Source organism: Dendrobates tinctorius, unplaced genomic scaffold (genome assembly GCF_039654945.1).
Source record: "Dendrobates tinctorius isolate UK_male_01 unplaced genomic scaffold, ASM3965494v1 ptg000128l, whole genome shotgun sequence".
Taxonomy (NCBI): Eukaryota; Metazoa; Chordata; class Amphibia; order Anura; family Dendrobatidae; genus Dendrobates; species Dendrobates tinctorius.
Window position 1 is genome coordinate 5,957,760 of NW_027361796.1, and position 18,323 is coordinate 5,976,082.

Below are 18,323 nucleotides of genomic sequence, written 5' to 3' on the forward strand. Positions count from 1 at the left end.
TTCAGGAGTCAGGTGCTCAGGTCCTGCTCCTGATTCCATTGGCTTAGCTCAGGGTTCTGGAGATTTCTGGCAGGTCCCGTACGCTATAAAAAGTGCGCATGGCCGCTATGCCATGCGCTAGTATTTCATACTGCTGCTGTATGTAAGGTGATGGATGCTTGGGCTGGTGACTGACTTATTAAGAAACCCCTTCCCTCTGACATTACAATTGTGTGAGTGATTGGGCAGCCGCCAGCGCGCTCCAGCTATTCCTGTCTCAGCAGCTGGCGTCCTTCATCGCGCCAGCGATATTGCGGTGTCTCCTCTTTGGCTCCGTTCACACCGCGCTGCGATTGCAGTTTCTCGAGCGTTCGCAGTTGCGACGCCTCACATCTCTTTTCACGGTAGGTCTAGTTCGGAGTAGTTCTAAGAGTTAAGGCTACTCCTGTGACCCTGTAACACCGTGTCTTTATCGCTGTTGTTCTGTGACTTAAACAGATACAGCGTTTTTGTGTGCTTTAAGTTTGCAGCTCTGTGTCCTCAACAGAGCTTGCGTCAGTGCACTCTGGGTGCAGTTAACCCCGTGCACATTAACGCCACAGTGCTCTGCCTCTCTAGCAGCGGTTATATCACCTGCCGCACGGTGGACCCCGAGTGGCGAAGGCACTTTAATTATTTATTTTTTTTAGTGCCTTCCGCCACTCCTAACATCCTCTCAGAAGAAGGATGAGGAAGGGACATGGTCAGGTGCAGATCAGGTTAGTGTCCCTAATAAGGAGGTCACTTTATCTCTGACAGAATCCCTGTACAGAGGTAGTTGGTGATGGGCTGGGCTTAAAACAGACCCGTAAGAGACCTACATCTGTGATGCCAGGAAAGGGTGAAATGGCTCCCTATGGTGAAGGCCCCATAGTATCTGAGGTCGAAGATGAAGGAACAGCTGGAACTCTGAAGAGGCAGAGTATGGGTGGGCAAGATGGCCCATCTGAAAACATAATCAAAGAAGTTATGGCGCGACACGTGTTGGCCAAAAGGGAGCAGGATCACGCAATAGAAATGCTTAAAGAGACTGTAAAAGAGCATGTCAAATGAGAAAGGGTCCTAAGACAAGCAGCTGAGCAGAGAGTGGATGAGCTGGAGAAGGAAGTCTCTGATCTCAGAGGTCAACTGTTAACGTGTCAAACCGAGAACAAGGCCATATTGAAAGATATGGAGGTGCTCAGAGAGGCTCAAGAGAAGCATCAGCAGGAGCTTCTCTGGAGAGAGGAGGAGCGTCGCTGCCTGGCAGAGGAGCGGGATAAAGTTCTCCAAGAGCTCAAGATAGAGAAAAAGGCTAATGCGCAGCTTCAGAAATACACGGATGGCCGGGAAGTCGAGCTGTCGCGCTCTCCCGATCTGATCGCAATAAAGGAGAGTGAGCTGGAGAAGATGACCAAAGAAGGGGCCTCCTCGGAGGAAGAAATCCAACAGGGGAAGTGCCACGCAGATGGCCACACAAGGGAAGTCAATGACTTGGAAAACTGCACTGATGCTCAGGACGAGGAGGTCCAGCAGTATATCCAAGAAGGCGAGACTTCGGTTTTCATGTGCATAATAGAGGTACCCGAAGACATGCGAGAAGCGTGTGCCAGTGAGGATGTGCATGAGGCCTTTAGAAAGGCGGTAGAAGCATGTAGTGTGAACTGAGCACCAGAGACGAAGCCCAGGTCATGGGTGAAGATGGGATGGTTCCATTTCTAAATGTCGGATCCATGGAGAGCCTTGGGAATATCCGGATGCTCCTGGAATATCGAGTGTCGTACCTGAAATAGGTAGAGCAGCTGAGACTTGAGAGGGGGCAGATCAATAGAGAGCTACAGGAAATGGGAAGAAGATGGCTGCCATGTTCAACTCGCGGTATAGAGAGACAAAGAGGTTCTCTAAAGACTGGAAGTCCTCAAGCTGAAGCTAACAGGACATAGAGACAAATGGAAGGACTGCTTTCCGGGCAATAAAGACCATAGGAGAAATGGCCAGCAGGAGAAATAACAGAAGGTGGCCTGACGGAAGAGGTAGAAGTAGTGACGCATCAGTTAGCTCAGGGCTGAGTGACCTAGGCGGGAGACCCTATAGCGGACGTGTTGACAAAAAGTCAGACCAGACAGATGGTATGGGTGCAAGGGAATTGCGACGCCAGATTGACCGCCAGGGGTGCGGGTGGTCTGACAAGGGGTCATCTGTATTAAAAGACGTGACGGATGATGGGTATCTACAAAAGGGTTCAGTAGCAGGGCCCGACTTTGACAGACGGTTTGACTGGAAATGACGACCGAGAAGGATATATATTTCATCATGTAAACTAGGGGGCAGGTCACTGAGGGACCAGTGACCTGTCAGAAGCCATCAGTATGAATATGTAAGCAGAGCACCGCATACCCCAACCCCGGCTTAAGACCGGATCATATCATAAACTCAGAACTGAAAAAAGATTACACAACAAACACAAGACAGATTTCATGAACCAAGGTATCATTGTAATCAGTATAAAGGCGCCAACCTGACACTGTCTGTATGTCACTATACACAATCCTGCTGACAGGCTCACTTTAAGTGATACCAAATTTATATAAGGTTTAATACTTAACAAAATAAATACCTTAAAAAAATTGGCTTGTGTTGTCATATTCTGAGATCTATGACTTTTCTATATTTCAATCAATTGAGCTGCACAAGGCCTTTGTTTTGCAGGTAGAGCTGTAGTTTTAATTGGTACCGTATCTGGACTGATTAATTCTTGTTCCTTTTTTAGTGGGGCAAAATAACCAAAGCAGCAATTCTTGCAATTATTTGTCACCCTGCAGGGTAGATAGTGTGATATTTAAAAAATTTGGATTCTTACATATGTGACAATACTGAATATGGTGTTTTTTTATTTTTACATTTTTATATACAGACTGTAAAATGGGGCTTTTGTTCACGTTTAAAAAAAAAATAAATTAAGAGTGGAAACTATAGACAAACTGCTCCAGATTAGCAACAGGGGGCATTGGGTTCAAAATATCCGCATTAGAAAAGATCCCAGCAGTCAGACTACCACCGATTGCACATTATGCCAACACTGATCCTTTACAAAATGGTTCCATCGCTTTTAGTGGAATGTGGTGCCTTTTTTAAGTAGTATGCAAATTGCCTCTTCAGAAAGAAAGAGGACTTTTACTCTACAGCGCCACCTATTGGTAGTAGCGATCCTACAAGTCACAATCAACCCTTTAACGAGTCTTGTAGTATGACTTAGGATACAAGCCAAATCAGAATCTCAATTTGCAGACACGGTGTTTCGAGCTGTTGGCTCTCGTCAGTGCAAAGTATGAGATCTGATTTGGCAAGGTGAGAGGCTCTGGACTAGGGTCTAAGAAGTAAGGTTTCTCCTTGCGGAGAGTGACATGCCAGCTGTGGCTTGTCAAGGTAAGGAGACTTATTCGCCGTACAATGCTCCTCTGGGAAAATAATATGCAAATTGCCTCTTCAGAAAGAAAGAGGACTTTTACTCTACAGCGCCACCTATTGGTAGTAGCGATCCTACAAGTCACAATCAACCCTTTAACGAGTCTTGTAGTATGACTTAGGATACAAGCCAAATCAGAATCTCAATTTGCAGACACGGTGTTTCGAGCTGTTGGCTCTCGTCAGTGCAAAGTATGAGATCTGATTTGGCAAGGTGAGAGGCTCTGGACTAGGGTCTAAGAAGTAAGGTTTCTCCTTGCGGAGAGTGACATGCCAGCTGTGGCTTGTCAAGGTAAGGAGACTTATTCGCCGTACAATGCTCCTCTGGGAAAATAATATGCAAATTGCCTCTTCAGAAAGAAAGAGGACTTTTACTCTACAGCGCCACCTATTGGTAGTAGCGATCCTACAAGTCACAATCAACCCTTTAACGAGTCTTGTAGTATGACTTAGGATACAAGCCAAATCAGAATCTCAATTTGCAGACACGGTGTTTCGAGCTGTTGGCTCTCGTCAGTGCAAAGTATGAGATCTGATTTGGCAAGGTGAGAGGCTCTGGACTAGGGTCTAAGAAGTAAGGTTTCTCCTTGCGGAGAGTGACATGCCAGCTGTGGCTTGTCAAGGTAAGGAGACTTATTCGCCGTCCAATGCTCCTCTGGGAAAATAATATGCAAATTGCCTCTTCAGAAAGAAAGAGGACTTTTACTCTACAGCGCCACCTATTGGTAGTAGCGATCCTACAAGTCACAATCAACCCTTTAACGAGTCTTGTAGTATGACTTAGGATACAAGCCAAATCAGAATCTCAATTTGCAGACACGGTGTTTCGAGCTGTTGGCTCTCGTCAGTGCAAAGTATGAGATCTGATTTGGCAAGGTGAGAGGCTCTGGACTAGGGTCTAAGAAGTAAGGTTTCTCCTTGCGGAGAGTGACATGCCAGCTGTGGCTTGTCAAGGTAAGGAGACTTATTCGCCGTACAATGCTCCTCTGGGAAAATAATATGCAAATTGCCTCTTCAGAAAGAAAGAGGACTTTTACTCTACAGCGCCACCTATTGGTAGTAGCGATCCTACAAGTCACAATCAACCCTTTAACGAGTCTTGTAGTATGACTTAGGATACAAGCCAAATCAGAATCTCAATTTGCAGACACGGTGTTTCGAGCTGTTGGCTCTCGTCAGTGCAAAGTATGAGATCTGATTTGGCAAGGTGAGAGGCTCTGGACTAGGGTCTAAGAAGTAAGGTTTCTCCTTGCGGAGAGTGACATGCCAGCTGTGGCTTGTCAAGGTAAGGAGACTTATTCGCCGTACAATGCTCCTCTGGGAAAATAATATGCAAATTGCCTCTTCAGAAAGAAAGAGGACTTTTACTCTACAGCGCCACCTATTGGTAGTAGCGATCCTACAAGTCACAATCAACCCTTTAACGAGTCTTGTAGTATGACTTAGGATACAAGCCAAATCAGAATCTCAATTTGCAGACACGGTGTTTCGAGCTGTTGGCTCTCGTCAGTGCAAAGTATGAGATCTGATTTGGCAAGGTGAGAGGCTCTGGACTAGGGTCTAAGAAGTAAGGTTTCTCCTTGCGGAGAGTGACATGCCAGCTGTGGCTTGTCAAGGTAAGGAGACTTATTCGCCGTACAATGCTCCTCTGGGAAAATAATATGCAAATTGCCTCTTCAGAAAGAAAGAGGACTTTTACTCTACAGCGCCACCTATTGGTAGTAGCGATCCTACAAGTCACAATCAACCCTTTAACGAGTCTTGTAGTATGACTTAGGATACAAGCCAAATCAGAATCTCAATTTGCAGACACGGTGTTTCGAGCTGTTGGCTCTCGTCAGTGCAAAGTATGAGATCTGATTTGGCAAGGTGAGAGGCTCTGGACTAGGGTCTAAGAAGTAAGGTTTCTCCTTGCGGAGAGTGACATGCCAGCTGTGGCTTGTCAAGGTAAGGAGACTTATTCGCCGTACAATGCTCCTCTGGGAAAATAATATGCAAATTGCCTCTTCAGAAAGAAAGAGGACTTTTACTCTACAGCGCCACCTATTGGTAGTAGCGATCCTACAAGTCACAATCAACCCTTTAACGAGTCTTGTAGTATGACTTAGGATACAAGCCAAATCAGAATCTCAATTTGCAGACACGGTGTTTCGAGCTGTTGGCTCTCGTCAGTGCAAAGTATGAGATCTGATTTGGCAAGGTGAGAGGCTCTGGACTAGGGTCTAAGAAGTCTAGGGTCTACTACTTTTTTAAGTAGAATATTTTTGTTGGTGATTGGAGTGCACAACACTCACCTCTAGTGTCGGACTGGGGAGCCCAGGGCCCACCATTAGCCAACTCCAGGGCCCCATTTTGAACTACATGCAAATAGGACATTATCCTCACTCACAAATTTCTATAACAATGATTAATAAATGAATAAATGCACATAGTGATTAATGTATATAGTGCCAAGTACTGCTTATATAAGAGGGTGCTGGCCCACTCCTGCACAGGAGCCCACCGGGGGATTCTCCTGTGGGCCAGTATAAGCCTACACACCTCTATTTTTTTGGCTGCTGCAACTCTTTTTTCATGATCAAGTATATGATCGTGAATTATATATGCTGGCAAGTATTTGCAGGAATAGGGGAGTACGCTCTCAATGTCAATGGGAAGATAATTCCATGTAGCAGATTAGTATAGTAAATTGTAGCATGTTAACCCTGCATGCCCACCTGACAAAGGCTCCAGTCTGAAGCCAAAATCTGGGTATTGCATTTTGCTTTATACCTAAATATACTAGTGCATCTGTAAGGAGGTGGCCAGTCCCCTCAGTTGCGCCCTTTCTCTCTGCCGTGTGACCCCTGTGCACTTCCTATGTATATATGTTTTATGCCTTATTATGTTTGTCTGTTCTTCTTGTAATGTACCTGCTGTATTTGTACTGTAATATGTATGTTGCCCCTTAAGACTGTCTAGTTAGGGACAGCAACTGTTAAGAGGGGGCTTGGCCAGCAGCAGTAAGGCCACAGGAAACTACTGTTTGCCTCCAGAACTGCCTGATAAGTTGGACAGGGCAGACGTACATGGACACAGGGCACTGCCAGGCCTCCAGGACAGGAGGGAACTGTTGCCCTGGATTCCCAAGGAATAAGGAAGGCTAAGGACTGCAATGCGGGCCTCAGGACTTCCAAAGGGCCCCTGCTTCTGAAGGGTTAATCCCGGCGCGTGGAATTCCCATGAACTTTGGCTGCTTCAGCTGCTGTGGGTGCGGCTGGATAGTGTGACAGAGGACAGAGCAGGAAAATCAGTATTGTACTCATGTCTTCTTCCTATTTTGCCACCAAAGAATAAATATTTTCCCCTTTGGAAAGCTGCTGCATTCCTGGATCCTTTATTTCCTGGACTGCTGGAACCCAAGGAGAGAAGGTAACGTTGGGGAAAAGCCTAATCCATTTCACATCAGATGTACAAGGGGTATACTCTATATTTCCCTGCTACTTGGGGTTAATCTTCCATAGACTCTAACAGCACACTCCTGGATTCCTGCTGATACATCTCAGCATCCATCATGAATTTATAAAGAAAACCTGCTATCTCTCCTGGCATGTGTAGGAGGCTGAAATTGGTTTCTTATTCTGCAATTTTTTCTGTTCTGTTTTTATAGGTCAAACAGCAAAAAATAAGCATCACAATAATAAAACACAATGCAGCGAGGTGCCCTGATGTGAATACACTTAAAAACAGCAACAAAAACTACAGTATAAAACGCACAAAAGTGGGCACCAAAGAGCGTTGAAGAAAGGGTTAAATGACTTTGGGCCACTTATCTGACACTGAAGACATATAGAACAGGGAGCCCCACATGAGAACCATGTCTCTCCAGCCTGGTTCAAATGGGTTCTGGGCATCAGAACTGGCATCAAATTGGTCAAACAGCCAATTTTCACAGATTTGAATATGTAACTGATGTTCTTAAGGGGTTAAATGACTTTGGGCCACTGATCTCACACTAAGAATCCAAAGATAGTGATGCCCTGCATCAAACCCAGGTCCCTCTAGCCTGGCTCAAATGGGTTCTAGGCATCAGAATTTGCATCAAATTGGTCAAACAGCCAATTTTCACAGATTTGAATATGTAACTGATGTTCTTAAGGGGTTAAATGACTTTGGGCGACTGATCTCACACTAAGGCTAGGTTCACATTTGCAGTTGAGTCCGCAGCGTATCATCTGCATGCGTTTGGGAATGTGAACGCATGTTTACGCAGTGTTTTTTATCCGCATTATCTTACACATGACGGCAAAAAACGCAGCGTTTACATACGTGTGTATGCGTTTTTGCATGCGTTTGCGGTTTTTATGCGCATGCGTTAGTAATTTCCAATTTTTTTCCAGTAGCTTTTCCTTGACATCAGACACCCAGTAGGTGTGTCTCATGGGATTTATATTTATATATATATATATATATATATATATATATATATATATGGTGGCAGGGCTGAGGATCGTGTAATCGATGGGGGATATGTGTCTCATAAATGGCTTGTCTCCATAATGTAAGGCATAACAAATATTGCTGTATTATTATTATTTTGAAGGACCTGATATGATATTATTTTGTCTCCTGAACTGATGGCTGTTTATTTTTGTGCCGTGCTGTTTGGTTTTTGACATAATAAACCGCATGAACTTTAATGGGAACCTGCCTCCTGGCTGTCTCCCATCGCACCTAAGCGAGTAGAATCCCTACAATTGGTGCTAGACGTGCAGGCAGAGTTCCCAGCAGAGACTTGAGACCGTTGCTGCATGTCCTGGGTAAAGTTTTCAGCGAGGCAGCAAGCTCTACCTGGAATAATGGAGGACTTGCTGAAACACCTGGTCCAGGCGCAGACACAGCAACAGGAGGCCAACAGGCTGTTCTTACAGCAGCTCCAGCAGAGCCAGCAGGAGCAACGACAGCAGAGCCAGCAGGAACAACGGCAGCTAATGTAACTTCTTGCAACCGCCATCCAGGAGGGCAGGACGAGCGCCCCAACCCCAGGTCCGGCTGATGCCACCCACGTCACGAAGGCGGTAAGACGCGCATTGCAAAAAATGACCCCTGAGGATGATGTGGAGGCCTTCCTGACTGTGTTTGAGAGGGTAGCTGAGAGGGAAAAACTTCAGCCAGAGTGGTGGGCAGAGGTACTGGCCCCATACCTAACGGGGGAGCCCCAGAAGGCGTACTTTGACCTGACTGTACAAGACGCCAGAGAGTATCCCAAATTAAAAGCGGAAATTCTCGCACGCTTAGGGGTAACAATGACTACCAGGGCACAGCGAGTTCATCGCTGGGCCTATCACCGGGACAAACCCCCGCGCTCCCAAATGTTTGACCTGTTGCACCTGTTCCAGAAATGGCTGCAGCCAGAGTCGGCTTCCCCTGCACAGATGGTAGAGCGAGTCGTGATGGATCGGTTTGTGCATTCTCTGCCGAGACCTCTACAGACTTGGGTTGCCCAGGGTGATCCCCAGAATGCCGATGAACTGGTAGGACTGGTCGAGAGATACCAGGGGATGGAAGGCTCCTTGGGAAGCAGCCCATTCTGTATTGGGGGTCCCAACAAAGCACAGAGTGCCAAAAGGGGTGGGTTGTCCAAGGTCAAAAGGGGCGGGGGAGGCGGTGCCCAAGGTCCCCACGGGTGATATTGTTTGCTGGAAGTGCCACGGGCCTGGACATATAGCTGCCCGTTGTTCCCAGACCACCGAGCAGATGGACTGCAGCATGGGACGCCGTGGTTCATACTACGCATATCCAGCTTGCAGTGTGAATTCGCCACCTAACGAGGGGCCACAAGTGTGTCCCGTGAAGGTGAACGGGCGAGCCGCAATGGTGCTTCTAGACTCCGGGAGCTTGGTGACCCTTGTGAGGGCCAGTTTTCCTCTCGACCTACTCCTGGGTAAAAAGATTGGCGTTCGGTGCATACATGGCGATGCAAAGGCCTACCCTATGGCCAGGGTGAACATTGAAACTGCGCATGGCACTGAGTCGCATGAAGTTGGCGTTGTTCGAGATTTGTTGCATCCTATAATTGTTGGCCGGGATTTCTGTCTGTTTTGGGATCTGTGGGGGAAGGGTTCTGAGTGTGCTAGCAAGAGCAGGGAACCAATCCACCCCAATGAGGTATCGCCACCACCAGAGGCAGACGGGTTACCTTTTTGTGTCCTTGTTGGGGATGAAGAGGAAGGGTCCCCTGTACCTGACATCCCGGAATTAGGGGTGGCCAGGGAGAATTTTGGGACTGCCCAACATAGGGACCCCACGCTGAGGGAAGCCTTTAACCATGTCACCGTCATTACTGGGGTTGCACAAGAGCCGGGAGCAGACACAAAGTTTCCCTATTTTATGTTGAGTGGGGAATTGTTGTACCGGGTCACGAAAAATAAGGGAGGAGGTGGTAGAGCAGTTAATAGTACCAGGCCCCTATAGACGGAAAGTGTTGGACATGGCCCATTCACACATCTTGGGGGGACACCTGGGGGTGGAAAAAACGCAGGAACGGACTGTACAGAGGTTCTATTGGCCTGGATGTCACCGGGAAATAGAAAACTATTGCAGGTCCTGCCTGACATGTCAGTTAACTGCCCCCACATCTCATTTTCGGAACCCTCTTGTGCCACTGCCCATTATTGAGGTGCCATTTGAGAGAATTGCCATGGACTTGGTCGGTCCCTTAGTTAAATCAGCTCGGGGCCTTCAGTATATATTAGTCATCCTTGACTATGCCACACGCTATCCTGAGGCCATTCCCCTGAGAAACTCCTCCGCAAAGAGTATAGCCCGCGAGCTGGTCCATGTGTTTTTCCGGACGGGTTTGCCGAAGGAGATCCTGACCGACCAGGGGACACCTTTTATGAGCTAGGTGATGAGGGAATTGTGCAAAGTCTTGCAAATTTCCCAGTTGAGGACTTCAGTGTACCATCCGCAGTCAGATGGCCTTGTTGAGTGGTTTATCAAGACACTGAAGAGCATGCTGAGAAAAGTCATAGAGAAAGATGGTAGAGACTGGGATTGTCTCTTACCGTATTTACTGTTTTCTATCCGTGAAGTTCCCCAGGCCTCCAAGGGGTTCTCGCCCTTCGGGCTTCTGTACGGCCGGCATCCGTGAGGTCTCCTAGATATAGCCAAGGAAACCTGGGAAGCCGAAGTCACGCCCCACAGAAGCATCATTGAACATGTTGCATTGATGCAGCAGAGGGTTGCGAAGGTGATGCCCATTGTTAAAGAACATCGGCACAAGAGGCTCAGGCCAGGGTCTACAACCGGTTAGCCAGAGTGAGGCAGTTCAATCCGGGAGACCGAGTTCTCGTGCTAATCCCGACGGTGGAGAGTAAGTTCTTGGCCAAGTAGCAAGGGCCATATGAGGTGGTAGAGAAGCTGGGAGACATAAACTACAAGATCCACCAACCCGGAAGACGGAAGCCATACCAGGTTTACCATGTCAACCTCATCAAGCCATGGCAAGATAGAGAGCCAGTGGTAACTCCGTGCTTGCTGGGCAGCCTAGATGGGGAGGTTGGAGTGGTTACCATAGCGGAGACGCTATCAAAGGCCCAGAAACAGCAGTGCCGGGAGTTACTCCAGAAAAACAGGGACCTGTTCTGAGTTTCTGGGGTGCACGAAGGTGGTGGAGCATGAAGTTCTGACTGAGCCACATGTGCGGGTGAACGTGAAACCGTATCGTATTCCTGAGGCCCGGCAAGAGGTAATCTCCTAGGAGGTGCAACGTATGTTGAAACTCGGGGTCATTGAGGAATCCAAGAGCAGCTGGTTGAGCCCGATTGTCCTGGTCCCAAAACCTGATGGTGAATGGAGGTTCTGCAACGATTACCGGAAGCTGAATGAGGTCTCTAAGTTCGACACTTATCCCATGCTACGCGTTGATGAGCTCATCGAGAGACTTGGACCTACCAGGTACATAACTACTTTGGATCTGACAAAGGGATACTGGCAGATCCCCATGGCACAGGAAGCCAAGGAGAAGACGGCATTTTCCACACCAGACGGGTGCTTCCAGTATGTCCGGATGCAGTTTGGCCTGCAGGGAGCTCCGGCAACCTTCCAGAGGGCTATGGATAGAATCCTTGCACCTCATAAGCTATACACTGTCGCGTACCTGGATGATATCGTCATCTTTACCCCGGACTGGGAGTCTCACCTGGAAAAGGTCCAAGCAGTGTTTGACGCTCTAAGGGAGGCGGGGTTTACAATAAACCCGAAAAAGTGTGCCTTGGGTAAGGAGGAAGCCAAGTACCTCGGATATATAGTGGGGCGTGGCGAGATCAAACCCCAAATCAATAAAGTGGAGGCAATTCAAACATGGCCGAGACCTCTGTCAAAAAAGCAAGTTAAAGCCTTCCTGGGGATTGAGGGATATTACAGGAGGTTCATCCCAAACTTCGCCACAATGGCTGCACCTCTAACTGATCTGCTTAAGGGGACAAAGTCAGTGATGGTCAGCTGGTCCGAAGAAGCAGAGTCAGCATTCCAAGAAATGAAGGGAGCTCTTTGTAAGCAACCCGTTTTGGTGGCCCCAGACTTTAAACGTGAATTTATCCTCCAGACAGATGCTTCAGATGTCGGGGTAGGAGCAGTCCTTTCCCAAGAGATACGTGGGGAGGAGCATCCTGTTCTCTACATGAGTAGGAAGTTGACTTCTTGTGAGAGAAATTAATCAGTTGTAGAGAAGGAGTGTTTGGCCATAAAATGGGCAGTGGATACATTACGGTACTACCTGGTGGGACGTAAGTTTAGATTAATATCCGACCATGCCCCACTCAGGTGGATGAGGGAAACAAAGGGTAAGAATTAGAGTTGAGCAATACCAGCCGATACTTGAAAATAACGGATCGGAATGGATCGGCCGATCTTAAAAAAAAGTATCGGTATCGCCGATTCCGATACCGGGAACCAATGCAAGTCAATGGGGCCAAAATATCGGAATTAAAAAAAAATCTTTCTTTCCTTGTAGGTTAATTCTACATGAAGAAAAACAACTAAGAATAATGTGGAATGTATTGTGGGAGGTGGAGGAGACATTAAAGCCATAGAGGTTTAGCCCAATCAAATGGAATAGCAGGAATTAAACTTTTTTTTTAAAGACGTTAGGAGTTACAAAGATATTGACTATGTTAGCCTCATTTATATTTTGCCAGACATGTATGTCTTCTTCTTCTTCTTTCTTCTTTCTTCTTCTTTCTTATTCTTCTTCCTTTTTTTACCTTCTTCTTCTTCTTATTCCTTTTTTTACATTCTTCTTCTTATTCCTTTTTTTACATTCTTCTTCTTCCTTTTTTTAAATTCTTCTACTTCCTTTTTTTACATTCTTCTTCTTCTTCCTTTTTTTACATTCTTCATATTCTTCTTATTCAACAATTATTATTCTACATATTCAACTTCTTCATCTTCTTCCTATTCTTCTTCATCATATTCTTATTTGTGTCAGGCATTCCTGTAGTTGTTATCTAGAAAAGTTAGAAGTTTACACCTTCCGTTCTGCCTGTCACAAAAGATTTACAACAGGATTTGCCCGCGTTCAGTTTGGCCTGCAGCAGCAGGCCTTTTCCAGGGGCACCACGAGGAGGAACGGACTCACCCCCATACACTGCTTAGTCTTCTTCTGCTTATAAATAAGATAATATCATTTGCTCAGAGTATTAGTCTTATGCTTAATGTTCTTCTGCTTTGTTTTTTTATGCTTCTTTGTCTTCTCTCTCTTGTTGTTCTGCATCTTGGTGGTTGTCTTCCTGTTCTTTGTCCTCTTGAACCAGCTGACGGTACTGGCACCCGTAGGGGCAGCAGAAGGAACAAGAGCCAATGGCACTACCGAGGACCAGCTGACGGTGCTGGAACCCGGTTACTAAGCAGGAGGTACCTGTGCTACAAAGCACTACCAAGGACCAGCAGACGTTGCCGGAACTTGGATACCGAGATGGAGGCACCTAGGCCAAAGGCTCTGCCGAGAACCAGCTGACGGTGCTGGAACCCGGATGGGTAGCATAAGCTGCAAGAGCAAATGGAAATAGCGAGGACCAGCTGACAGTGCTGGCACCCGGAGGGGCAGCAGAAGGAATAAGAGCCAATGGCACAACCGAGGACCAGCTGACGGTGCTGGAACACGGTTACTAAGCAGGAGGTACCTGTGCTACAAAGCACTACCAAGGACCAGCAGACGTTGCCGGAACTCGGATACCGAGATGGAGGCACCTAGGCCAAAGGCTCTGCCGAGAACCAGCTGACGGTGCTGGAACCCGGATGGGTAGCATAAGCTGCAAGAGCAAATGGAAATAGCGAGGACCAGCTGACAGTGCTGGCACCCAGAGGGGCAGCAGAAGGAATAAGAGCCAATGGCACAACCGAGGACCAGCTGACGGTGCTGGAACCCGGTTACTAAGCAGGAGGTACCTGTGCTACAAAGCACTACCAAGGACCAGCAGACGTTGCTGGAACTCGGATACCGAGATGGAGGCACCTAGGCCAAAGGCTCTGCCGAGAACCAGCTGACGGTGCTGGAACCCGGAGGGGCAGCTGAAGTTACCCCTGAAAAGCAAAGTTGGCATGCCGCAAGCTGGCCGCAGTTACCGAATCACACAGTCCTACAGGGGGTGCTTGTCCTACTGGCACTACGGAACAAGTCTTTCTTACCAGAACCCGCAGTCCACATAGGAAGCACCTAAACTGCTGGCACCCTAGCCTCGGCTAACCCAACCGCAACACGACAGGCAACTTGGGGTGGCAAACTGACATTGACACTTCCCGGAAACAGCAGGCAGGGCTGGAACCAAGCTGGGCAGGAGGGAGTACCCGTGCCAAAGTCAGTTATGAGCAGCAACTGGCGATGTTGGAGCCCAGGGACAAGCACTTAGCAGGCTGAGGCCTGATGTGCTGTCAATTGGGAGGCAGCAGGACAGATTGCCATCAAAACAACAGGGGAACAGCTGACGTTACTGAAACCCACAAACACAGGAGCTAGTGTTTTACTCTGTGAAGACGGCACTTCCGAGCAACAACTTGCTGTGTTGAAGCCCAGGGACAAGCACGGAGCAGGCTGAGGCTGCATTGAAGAAATTTTAAGATCGGTTGTAGACTTCTACTAATTTTAACCAAGCTCCACTTAGGCCTGTGGCTTCACTGATTTTCGTATTTCCCCTGTCCTGCAACCCCGCCAGTTACAGCTCCGAAGTGGCGTCTGCACAATCCACACTTGTTCCTGTGTTACAGGTGTTCAGTCCGGTCAGTTAGTCCCCTGATGGGGGGAAATACGAGAGACAGTGGAGCCACAGGCCTAATTGGAGCACGGTTAAAAATCAGTAGTAGTAGGACTGTGTAGGCAGCAGGAGACTTTGCCATCCACACAGCAGGGGATCAGCTAGCGTTACTGAACCCCACTGAGACACGAGAGCAAGTGTCTCCGTGTGGACGGCACTTCCGAGCTACAACTGGCTGTGTTGAAGCCCAGGAAATAGGAGGGTGTAGGCAGAGGCCTACTGTCTTTGGAATGCGGAGACAGCAGGAGAGACTGCCATCCACACAGCAGGGGAACAGCTGACGTTACTGAACCCCACTGAGACACGGGAGCAAGTGTCTCTTTCCGTGTGGACGGCACTTCCGAGCTACAACTGGCTGTGTTGAAGCCCAGGAAATAGGAGGGTGTAGGCAGAGGCCTACTGTCTTTGGAATGCGGAGACAGCAGGAGAGACTGCCATCCACACAGCAGGGGAACAGCTGACGTTACTGAACCCCACTGAGACACGGGAGCAAGTGTCTCATTCCGTGTGGACGGCACTTCCGAGCTACAACTGGCTGTGTTGAAGCCCAGGAAATAGGAGGGTGTAGGCAGAGGCCTACTGTCTTTGGAATGCGGAGACAGCAGGAGAGACTGCCATCCACACAGCAGGGGAACAGCTGACGTTACTGAACCCCACTGAGACACGGCAGCAAGTGTCTCTTTCCGTGTGGACGGCACTTCCGAGCTACAACTGGCTGTGTTGAAGCCCAGGAAATAGGAGGGTGTAGGCTGGGGCCTACTGTCTTTGGAATGCGGAGACAGCAGGAGAGACTGCCATCCACACAGCAGGGGAACAGCTGACGTTACTGAACCCCACTGAGACACGGGAGCAAGTGTCTCTTTCCGTGTGGATGGCACTTCCGAGCTACAACTGGCTGTGTTGAAGCCCAGGAAATAGGAGGGTGTAGGCAGAGGCCTACTGTCTTTGGAATGCGGAGACAGCAGGAGAGACTGCCATCCACACAGCAGGGGAACAGCTGATGTTACTGAACCCCACTGAGACACGGCAGCAAGTGTCTCTTTCCGTGTGGACGGCACTTCCGAGCTACAACTGGCTGTGTTGAAGCCCAGGAAATAGGAGGGTGTAGGCAGAGGCCTACTGTCTTTGGAATGCGGAGACAGCAGGAGAGACTGCCATCCACACAGCAGGGGAACAGCTGACGTTACTGAACCCCAGTGAGACACGGCAGCAAGTGTCTCTTTCCGTGTGGACGGCACTTCCGAGCTACAACTGGCTGTGTTGAAGCCCAGGAAATAGGAGGGTGTAGGCAGAGGCCTACTGTCTTTGGAATGCAGAGACAGCAGGAGAGACTGCCATCCACACAGCAGGGGAACAGCTGACGTTACTGAACCCCAGTGAGACACGGCAGCAAGTGTCTCTTTCCGTGTGGACGGCACTTCCGAGCTACAACTGGCTGTGTTGAAGCCCAGGCAAAATCTGGGTGTAGGCTGAGGCCTACTGTCTTTGGAATGCAGAGACAGCAGGAGAGACTACCATCCACACAGCAGGGGAACAGCTGACGTTACTGAACCCCACTGAGACACGGGAGCAAGTGTCTCTTTCCGTGTGGACGGCACTTCCGAGCTACAACTGGCTGTGTTGAAGCCCAGGCAATAGGAGGGTGTAGGCAGAGGCCTACTGTCTTTGGAATGCGGAGACAGCAGGAGAGACTGCCATCCACACAGCAGGGGAACAGCTGACGTTACTGAACCCCACTGAGACTCGGGAGCAAGTGTCTCTTTCCGTGTGGACGGCACTTCCGAGCTACAACTGGCTGTGTTGAAGCCCAGGAAATAGGAGGGTGTAGGCAGAGGCCCACTGTCTTTGGAATGCAGAGACAGCAGGAGAGACTGCCATCCACACAGCAGGGGAACAGCTGACGTTACTGAACCCCACTGAGACACGGCAGCAAGTGTCTCTTTCCGTGTGGACGGCACTTCCGAGCTACAACTGGCTGTGTTGAAGCCCAGGAAATAGGAGGGTGTAGGCAGAGGCCTACTGTCTTTGGAATGCGGAGACAGCAGGAGAGACTGCCATCCACACAGCAGGGGAACAGCTGACGTTACTGAACCCCACTGAGACACGGCAGCAAGTGTCTCTTTCCGTGTGGACGGCACTTCCGAGCTACAACTGGCTGTGTTGAAGCCCAGGCAAAATCTGGGTGTAGGCTGAGGCCTACTGTCTTTGGAATGCAGAGACAGCAGGAGAGACTACCATCCACACAGCAGGGGAACAGCTGACGTTACTGAACCCCACTGAGACACGGGAGCAAGTGTCTCTTTCCGTGTGGACGGCACTTCCGAGCTACAACTGGCTGTGTTGAAGCCCAGGAAATAGGAGGGTGTAGGCAGAGGCCTACTGTCTTTGGAATGCGGAGACAGCAGGAGAGACTGCCATCCACCCAGCAGGGGAACAGCTGACGTTACTGAACCCCACTGAGACACGGCAGCAAGTGTCTCTTTCCGTGTGGACGGCACTTCCGAGCTACAACTGGCTGTGTTGAAGCCCAGGAAATAGGAGGGTGTAGGCAGAGGCCTACTGTCTTTGGAATGCGGAGACAGCAGGAGAGACTGCCATCCACACAGCAGGGGAACAGCTGACGTTACTGAACCCCAGTGAGACACGGCAGCAAGTGTCTCTTTCCATGTGGACGGCACTTCCGAGCTACAACTGGCTGTGTTGAAGCCCAGGCAAAATCTGGGTGTAGGCTGAGGCCTACTGTCTTTGGAATGCAGAGACAGCAGGAGAGACTACCATCCACACAGCAGGGGAACAGCTGACGTTACTGAACCCCACTGAGACACGGGAGCAAGTGTCTCTTTCCGTGTGGACGGCACTTCCGAGCTACAACTGGCTGTGTTGAAGCCCAGGAAATAGGAGGGTGTAGGCAGAGGCCTACTGTCTTTGGAATGCGGAGACAGCAGGAGAGACTGCCATCCACCCAGCAGGGGAACAGCTGACGTTACTGAACCCCACTGAGACACGGCAGCAAGTGTCTCTTTCCGTGTGGACGGCACTTCCGAGCTACAACTGGCTGTGTTGAAGCCCAGGAAATAGGAGGGTGTAGGCAGAGGCCTACTGTCTTTGGAATGCAGAGACAGCAGGAGAGACTGCCATCCACACAGCAGGGGAACAGCTGACGTTACTGAACCCCACTGAGACACGGGAGCAAGTGTCTCTTTCCGTGTGGACGGCACTTCCGAGCTACAACTGGCTGTGTTGAAGCCCAGGCAAAATCTGGGTGTAGGCTGAGGCCTACTGTCTTTGGAATGCAGAGACAGCAGGAGAGACTACCATCCACACAGCAGGGGAACAGCTGACGTTACTGAACCCCACTGAGACACGGGAGCAAGTGTCTCTTTCCGTGTGGACGGCACTTCCGAGCTACAACTGGCTGTGTTGAAGCCCAGGAAATAGGAGGGTGTAGGCAGAGGCCTACTGTCTTTGGAATGCGGAGACAGCAGGAGAGACTGCCATCCACACAGCAGGGGAACAGCTGACGTTACTGAACCCCACTGAGACACGGCAGCAAGTGTCTCTTTCCGTGTG

At 49.1% G+C, this 18,323-nt stretch overlaps 1 protein-coding gene across 4 annotated transcripts in view; it reads left to right on the forward strand.

The window, feature by feature from the left end:
- LOC141047547 (programmed cell death 1 ligand 1-like) overlaps positions 1 to 18,323 on the forward strand; it is a 129,943-nt gene that overhangs the window by 3,379 nt on the left and 108,241 nt on the right. Inside the window, exon 1 of one of the 4 annotated variants that reach the window (XM_073542636.1) lies at positions 6,515 to 6,873. The exons of the other annotated variants lie outside the window; for them this stretch is intronic. The gene's annotated coding sequence lies outside the window, so the exon portion shown is untranslated. Of the gene's footprint in view, positions 1 to 6,514; positions 6,874 to 18,323 lie in introns of those variants that run through there. 4 annotated transcript variants of the gene reach the window in all.